The following is a 7,390-nucleotide window of genomic DNA, read 5'->3' as shown; positions in this document are numbered from 1 at the left end:
TCAAAAGAAATATCATTATCATATGAGAACGAATGTACACAAAGAGAATTGTTTATTAAAAACTGAATTCAAAAATATTGACATTATTAAGACTGCATTTAAGAACAGAATTGTGACTTACCGCATAAACCCTGCACAGGAAGTCGAGTACCTCACACCCGAGGCGTTCCTGTACAGTTATAAAAATGATGTTTCGAATGTTATCCATTTATCAATACTGAAACACACATGTCTGAAGTTAAATTTTGAACTGTTTGCTTATTTTGAGTTACCACGGTCAAGTACGCAACAGTTAAAATCTTTTAATACAAAGTTTGATTGCGTTTTTAACAACACTAATATTAATGAGTTGTATATGAATGCTATAGAAACATTTAAACAAAAACTTTCAGAATTTGAACACTGTGAATCTGGTTGGTCTCTGGTTTCAATAAGTCATTTAGAATTGAATATAAACAAATATTGTCCTATGAGAGGTGGTACGTTCATAGAGCTGCCATCATTTCTCAAGAATAGTAAAAGTTGCATAAATATACAGAATAAAGATGAGTACTGTTTTCTATGGAGTATAGTAGCTGCATTATTTCCCGCCAAAAGTAATGTATGCGAAACAAGTTCATATCCTCACCATTCAACTGTCTTTAAAACAGACGGTATGACTTTCCCTCCGTCTCGTGTAAAGATATACAATTGTTTGAAGCTAATAATAACATCAGTATCAACATTTATGGATTAAGTTCAAGCAGTTTAGTAACTGGTCCATTATATTTATCTAAAAATCGAAAGAACAATCATGTAAATTTATTATACTTTGAAAAAGGAGTCAAAGGTCATTACTGCCTCATTAAAGATCTTGTACGATTAGTAAAACGTCTGATTAGTAAATTTAAAGGGAATCTATATATGTGTGAGAATTGTTTACGTTTTTTTTCTTCTGAAATTAAATATACAAACCATGATTGCTCTCAAGTGTTGACAGTCTTACCTAAAAAAAATAGTACAATCGGATTTAAACATTTTGAGAGACAGCAAAAAATCTATTTTGTTATATATGCTGATTTCGAAAGTCTATTAGTTAACTGTACAGAGAATGGTAGCGAAAATACACGTAATTTAAAAGTTCATCAACCTTCATGTTTTGCGTATTATATTTGTTGTTCATATGACTCGAGTTTAAACAAGTTCGTTACCTACAGGGGTTCGGATTGTGTAGAAGTGTTTGTTAACAGATTGATTGCAGATGTGAAATGCCTTTATAAAATATTATGTGATAAGAATCCAATGACGCCTTTGACGAAAGAACAAGAAAATAGTTATCAAAACGCTACATCGTGTCATATTTGTAGCCATTTATTATTCGATGACAAGGTTCGTGACCACGATCATATTACTTCTGAATATAGAGGGCCAGCTCATTCACAATGTAATTTGATGTTCAGAGTGTGTCCATTCATACCAGTAGTCTTTCATAATTTAGCTAACTATGACTCACATTTGTTTATTAGCGAATTAGCAAAATACTATGGTCCAACTACAATTATACCGAAAACTAAAGAAAAGTACCTCACAATTACAAAGACCATACATTTAAAAGAATTTACACGTCCATTACAAATAAAATTTATAGATTCATTTCAGTTTTTGAGCACAAGTTTAGACATGTTGAGTAACAATTTATCAGATGAAGATTTCACCAATTTATCCATGCAATTTAAAAGCAAGCATTTGCATTTATTAAAATCAAAAGGTATTTATCCGTACGATTACATGGATTCTTGGAATAGATACGAAGAAACTAAACTTCCTTCAAAAGAATTTTTTTTTAATATTTTGAAAATGGAACATATAAGTGATAAAGACTTTAATCATGCACATTCTGTGTGGAATGTATTCAATATTAATACTCTCGGTGAATATACCGATTTGTACCTTAAATGTGACGTTTTATTATTATGTGATGTATTTGAAAATTTCAGAAACTTGAGTTTAAAATATTACAAATTAGATCCAGCCTATTACGTAACATCACCGAGCTTGAGTTGGGATGCTATGCTGCTTTCGACAGGCATTGAACTAGATTTGATAGATGATTTGGAAATGTATCAAATGTTAGAAAAAGGAATACGCGGAGGATTGGTTCAGTGTTCATTACGACACGCTAAAGCCAATAATAAATACTTACCAGAATTTGATGATTTCAATCCGTCATCTTATTTGATATATTTAGATTGTAACAATCTGTACGGACATGCAATGACTAAAAGTTTGCCTTATTCTGAATTTAAATTTTTAAATAAATATGAAATTGAAACGTTTAATATTTTGACAGTACCTGAAAATGGAGACACTGGGTTTATTTTGGAAGTGGATCTAGAGTATCCTGAGAACTTGCATAATTTGCACAGTGATTTGCCATTCGCTCCGGAGAAATTTATTCCCCCGGGAGGAAAGTCTCCGAAATTGATTGCGAGTTTATATGATAAATATAACTACGTTGTTCATTTCATTCACTTGAAAGAAATGTTGAGAAATGGTTTAATTTTAAGAAATATTCACCGTATACTGAGCTTTAAACAGTCAAATTTTTTACAGAAATACATAGATTTGAATACAAATCTGCGGCGATCCGCTGTGTCAGTTTTCGAAAAAGACTTTTTTAAACTCATGAATAATGCAATTTTCGGTAAAACTATTGAAAATAGACGCAAACAAGTAAGTGTTAAATTGATCACAACTTGGAAAGATGAATATAATTTAACAAAAAAGCGACTTGATGCTGAAACACTTATTTCTCGCCCAAATCTAAAAAATATTTCAGTGTTCTCAGAAAATTTTCTAGCTGCTCAATTTACTCCAGAAAAGATTGTGCTCGACAGACCTATCTACATTGGGTTTTCAGTTTTAGAATACGCAAAACAGCATCTATACAAGTTTCATTACGATTTTATTAAAAAGATATATAATCAGAATGCAAAACTTTGTTATACAGATACTGATAGCCTCCTATACTTGATATTCACAGAGGACGTTTACAGAGATATCAAAAATAATTTGTCGGAATTTGATACTAGTAACTTTGATTTAAATAATCCATACTGCATAGAAAGGGTGAATGCAAAAATCCCCGGCTTATTTAAAGACGAACTTGGGGGTGATGTGATTAGAGAATTTGTAGGTCTTAGAGCAAAACTTTATTCCCTGAACAGCATTAAAACACGAATCAATAAAGCTAAAGGTGTTTCTAAGTGCGTTACTAAGAATCTTACTTTATCACAATACAAAGACTCATTATTCAACGTCAAAGATTTAAAATGTAAAATGAATTTAATTAAATCAATCAAACACGTACTTTACTCTCAAGAGCTTAATAAAACGGTTTTAAGCAATACTGATGATAAAAGGCAGATACTAGTAAATAAAGTCAACACCTTACCTTGGGGGCATTACAAAACAATTTTTTAATTTATCTTTCACTAACATTCGTAATGATATTTGCCTGCTGTAAAGTATATTATATTTGTAATTCGATAAGGAATTTTTACTTTTTCGTTATTTTAATGTTTATATATTTTATTTTTATTTTTAATGTATGTTTTTTACTTTTAATATTTGTAAGATTAAGATTTGTAAATACGCTTGTACTAAATTTAAATAAAGAATTTATATTATACTTATCGCATTTGTTTTGTTCATAGTTTCAATTCCTCTGATTGACGAGTATATAAATACTAAAACATTCAACTCCCTCTCACTTCACGATGAAGTTCGTAAAACAAACTCAAACTTTAGAAGTAGCTAATATTAAAGTAAAAAATTATTCAGAAAAAGTAAAACATAGTTCGCTGTTACCAAACACAATCCGGTGCATAGTATGCGGTCCTTCCAATTGTGGTAAAACTAACATTATGTTGAATCTATTGTTACAAGTTATGGAAGGTGTTCCAGGGGCAGAACTATTTATATTTAACGAGAACAAGGAAGTTCTTCATCCCAACGATGCTTTGACAAATTCAATTATGATTTTTGATGATGTCGCTTGTGAAAACCAAATGAATATTCGTAATTATTTTGCTATGGGGAGACACAGACAGATAGACTGTTTTTATTTATCTCAAACTTATTCGAAAATACCTAAACAATTGCTCAGGGACAACGTCAATGTGTTGATTATTTTCAAACAAGATGATATTAATTTAAGACATATATACAACGAGCATGTAAATACAGACCTAGATTGGTCTACATTTAAGCGGCTTTGTGTTGTTATATGGCAAGATCAATTTAGCTTTTTATTAATAAATAAAGATTGTGCAATGAATATGCGAAGGTATAGACAAGGATTTGACACGTTTATTTACTTATAAAATCCTCATATAAAGCAATTTGTTGTCTGAATACCGCACTTGCAGTCGAGTGTTCGTTTGAATTGGTAGATTTATCAATAATCCGTACAATGGAAATAGATTTAAAAGAGCAACTCGTTAAATCGGTGGACAATATAAAGAATAAAATAAAAATGATTCAATGTGATGAAGATGAAGCTAATCTGAAATACAAAAACGTCTTTAAATCTATTACAGAACCTCTAGAAACATTGCTCAAAAATAAAAAGTCTATCCCCACTTTCACCATGTCAACCAAAATAGATGAAACTGGTGGTAGTGAGGACTTGAACTCTTCTACAGATTATGAAAATTTCAAAGACATAATCAACGCAGATTCTAGTGACCATTCCGAATATTATGAATATGCTAACGATGCCAGTAAACGTTTATTAAACGAAAGTAACGGTAACGACACTCTTTTATCTCTAAAGAAAGAAGACATGATGGATATGTATGAACATTTTAATGTACCATTTGGCATTCAAACCAAAAATAAAAAGCTTATGATGGGAAATAGTGCTGTTAGTTTATCTTATATACCTGATGCTTCTCATGCGGAAAAAAGGTACATAATTACCATCAATGACAAGAAGTATGAATTAACCGCTGGTTTAAAGGAACTTCTAATGCGTAATAAACCTGATCTTACGATTGTGACCGAAAAAGACAAAAGTGAATACAAAGAAATGTTAATTAACACTAACGCACACAAACGTGATTTTGACCCGAACGGAAAATTAAAAGGTGATAAAGGATTAAAATACTGCACAATCATCAAGCCTTTATTTTCTCAACTAAATGAACGCAATACAGATTTAGTCAAAAAGTTACCACAATTAAAAAGCGGAGGATACTTGCCTGAACTAAAACAATATAAAAGTAACACAGATTATATTTATTGGGATGATCCAAATGAGCTGATTGAAAGACTGAAACTTTTAATTGCATCTAAAAGCGCTGGTAACAACAATCATGATAATGAAATTGTATCAATTATTGAAGAATTAAAGGAAGCCGGTATAATAAAAGAATAAAATCTATTTTAGTATCATCATTACCCTAAGTATTCTAATGAATATAAGACATGAATCTCGAGAAAACAAATGATACTGGCGTAGATTATTTTAAAGTAGAAGTAATTAAAATCTCATCTTCAGATAAAGCTGAATTACCCGATATTGTTAGTAAAGACTATGTTGATAAAATTGTTAAGAAGAATTCTGACAATTTAGTACATATTGAAAAGTTAATTTTGATCTTAGTTGATCGTATAAAAGATATTGAAAAAGACATTGCTTTGAAGGGACTCGAAGGAAAATTGAACAAGCATTATGAGCAAAGCCGACGTCGTTAATGAAATTCATAAGAATGCTAGAGTGAACTTTCCCCGGAGAAGTGTATTGTTAAGGGATATAGATGACCTTTGGCAAGCAGATTTGATAGATATGCAAGTTTTATCCAAATTTAATGCTGGATACAAATACATATTGGTGATTATCGATTGTTTCTCAAAGTATGCTTGGACATTTCCCCTCAAACGAAAAACTAAAGAAAACGTGTCTAAAGAGTTTCAAACATTATTAGCAAGGGGGCGTTACCCAAAAAATTTACAAACTGATATGGGAAAAGAATTTTATAATAATTTATTTAAAAAAGTTATCAAACAGTATAATATTAACCATTATTCTACATATTCTACGAAAAAAGCCTCAATCGTAGAAAGACTTATAAGAACTCTCAAGACAAGCTTGTACAAGGAGTTTAGTTTAAAAGGAAATTATAATTGGAATGATGGAACCCTCGACAAAAAAGTTTACGAATACAATCACGCTTATCATAGAACAGTCGGAAAAGCACCAGCTACAATTAATCATAGTAATAAAGGAACTGTATTACAGAGATACATTAACAATACACAATGTAAAAAAGTATTGACTAGAAAAAGATTTCAAGTTGGAGATTTCGTAAGAATCAGTAAATACAAAGGATTTTTTGAAAAGGGGTTTACACCTAATTGGTCTACAGAAATATTCAAGATTACAAAAATCCAACAAACCAGTCCCCCTACATATTTGCTAGAAGATTCAAAATCAAGACCAATTTTAGGGGCGTTCTATGGTGAAGAAATTCAGAAAACTGTACACCCTGAGATATATCTTGTTGAAAAAGTTTTGAAACGCAAAGGAAACAAAGTATATGTTAAGTGGTTAGGTCTTCCGTTAAGTGAAAACAGTTGGATTGATAAATCAAATCGTTTGTAATTGTAAAATATAGTGTATATAAATATGCTATTCAAATTTCGTGTAATCATTTGTATTGAGATCTTAACATAACAAAGACCGCTTTGAATAAAGTATTCGCAAACAATATTATTGAAAATGAAAAACTTAAATGATAATTCCGATAACGCGAATCAGAAGAGAAAAGACAAATTAGCAACCGCTCAGAAAACTGGAGCGGGTATGACAAAAACGATATTGAGCAATATTATTTCGCATACTAAAAACATATCCGCAAACTAAAACCAAAATGCAAGAAAATGTTAATAGAATTAGCATATGCAGCTGCTCAAGAATTGGCTTCTGACTTACCCGTACCGTTACCGAGAGTGATACCTGTACCTAAAACCGGTGGATTTCTACCATTAGTTCCTATTTTTGCCGGATTATCTGCTACAGGAAGTTTAGCGGGGGGTGTTGATGGAATCACCAAAGCTGTAAATAATTATAAGTCAGCCAAAAAACAACTATCAGAATTGAAGAGGCATAATATAAAAATGAAAGCGTTGTGTATTGGAAAAGGATTACATCTGAAGCCGTACAAACGTTGTTTAGGAATTTATGTTTCAAATAAAAAAAACTAGATACTGGGCTACCCAATAGAGCTTTAACTAATATAGATATTATAAAGCACACAAAAAATATTCCTCACTTTCGTGGTGTATTTATGAGAGACAAATTGCCGAAGGTGCCATGGTTAATGGAATGTGGTGTGATTAATTTAGA

General features: G+C 31.1%; 1 long non-coding RNA gene across 1 annotated transcript; it reads right to left on the bottom strand.

The window, feature by feature from the left end:
• Positions 1-685: 685 nt before the first annotated feature.
• Positions 686-7,080, bottom strand: LOC113240596. Its single transcript, XR_003311255.1, has 3 exons — positions 6,977-7,080; positions 955-985; positions 686-772 (listed from the first exon to the last, which is right to left on the bottom strand). It is a non-coding gene; the product is annotated as an uncharacterized LOC113240596 (long non-coding RNA).
• Between the last annotated feature and the right edge of the window lie 310 nt (positions 7,081-7,390).

The sequence above is a fragment of the Hyposmocoma kahamanoa genome, unplaced genomic scaffold (assembly GCF_003589595.1).
Source record: "Hyposmocoma kahamanoa isolate Upper Pololo Valley unplaced genomic scaffold, ASM358959v1 157, whole genome shotgun sequence".
NCBI lineage: Eukaryota > Metazoa > Arthropoda > Insecta > Lepidoptera > Cosmopterigidae > Hyposmocoma > Hyposmocoma kahamanoa.
This window is presented reverse-complemented; position numbering and strand designations above follow the sequence as displayed.